The sequence below is a fragment of the Polyodon spathula genome, chromosome 4 (assembly GCF_017654505.1).
Source record: "Polyodon spathula isolate WHYD16114869_AA chromosome 4, ASM1765450v1, whole genome shotgun sequence".
Lineage (NCBI taxonomy): Eukaryota > Metazoa > Chordata > Actinopteri > Acipenseriformes > Polyodontidae > Polyodon > Polyodon spathula.
In genome coordinates this window covers 21,261,784-21,263,572 of record NC_054537.1, presented here as the reverse complement: position 1 = coordinate 21,263,572, position 1,789 = coordinate 21,261,784, and positions in this window count along the sequence as shown.

Below are 1,789 nucleotides of genomic sequence, written 5' to 3'. Positions count from 1 at the left end.
GGTAATTTGGTTGGCCAGTTCAGGTAATTTCATTTTTTGTATATATTAACCTTTATGTGGAGTCTGTGTATTTCCTCATATATTTCTCTATTTTCTGAAATCAAGACATCTGCAGACCTCCTCATTTGAGAATGTCTACAATTCATTCAAGACTGGGATAGTCTGTTTCCTTTTGTGGTTTTTATAATGATTTTACTCCCAGGCATTGTTTTCTTATGTGAACTTTGTTTTCAAAGTGAACAATGAAAACCACGCTCCTCTGAAAAGAAGATAAATCATATACCGCAATAGAAATTAAATTTGTATTTAGGTAACCTTAATGTTGTAAATCAAGACTGCCCAAAACTGTATTACATTGCTTTCTTTCAATATATTCCTGGAAATGTTCCAATGGTACATTAAAGCTATTCACACTGCTGCACACCAAACAAGGATTGCATATTTATTGAATAATTGAATATCAATGGTGTTACTTGCTTTATTAAATACAGACTTTAGACCGAATGTAAATATGTTCTTTGGCTCATATTTCTAGTTTGTCATCTCCACAGATATGTCAACACAAGGAATACTTAGATTACATGGGTGGAATTGCAGTGGTGACAATATATTGTATACAGTTCTACAGACTCACTTAATGGTAGTCTGGCCTACAGTTCAAATCATGCTATCCTACTGAAATACATACCAAACTAATTTATTATTTATTTAGAATGTAAGGCATTTGTCTCTGTATTTTTATTCAAATGGGTATTACTTTTTTTTTTATATAAATTACACTGTGTAACAGATTTTTTTTTTTTTTTTTTTTTGTTCCTGGGTAGTAAGTGTTATTTCCTAATTGCTTATGCCTCAAAAAATAGAAAATGACTATTATTCCCCACAAACTTTGCTTTTGTGACCAGGACAGTGATATTTCAAAATTTTACAGTATAATCGTAAATCTCGAAAAACTACTCACTTCTACATTTTTTGTAGTCATTTTTGTATTACTTTAGTATACATACATGTTAATTTGGATTCATATGTTGTTTTTTTCTGACTTTATGTGAACGAAAAGACACACATTTGCTCATTTTCCAATTGGAAATAGTGATATTTTGAAATATCACTGTCCTGGTCACAAAAACATTTGTGGGGAATAATAGCCATTTTCTATACTTTTGAGGCATAAGCAATTAGGAAAAAACACTTACTACCCAGGAACAAAAATTGTGTTACATAGTGTTATTTAACTATGAAAAACTAAAACTAAAGAAGTCATTTTTAGTATGGTACAGATTGCAATCATATTCCGAAGAAATCATTAAACTGACAATGGTGTGGTGCCAACTGGTTCAGACTAGAGATGGTATACGGTACATCTTTCTACACAAAGCTTGGATGTAGGGTATCCTTTTTGCAATAAATATAAATGGGGGGGGGGGGTATCCATAGGCCAATCATAGCTTATCTCATGCCACTACATTCATCCAGTCTTTGTCCTACCTAGTGAATTAATGCTAAGGCCTCATAAAAATATAATGTTTTATTTCTTTTTTTCAAACTATAAGATATAGTTTTCTGGTTGTTCCCATTTTCTGTTTTACTATTACAAATTATGTTGTTTTAAATTACTCCAGACTTCATCACTTGGTTTCAATTTATTTTAATAACAGGTTTGTGTGGGTTGTGGTAGAATTACTCGACAGAAAGCTAATGTCTATGACTTCTACTTAAATCCAGACGTGTTTATTGTTTGCTAATTTTAAATTACTGGTAATGTGCAATACATATAAAAGCAACTGGT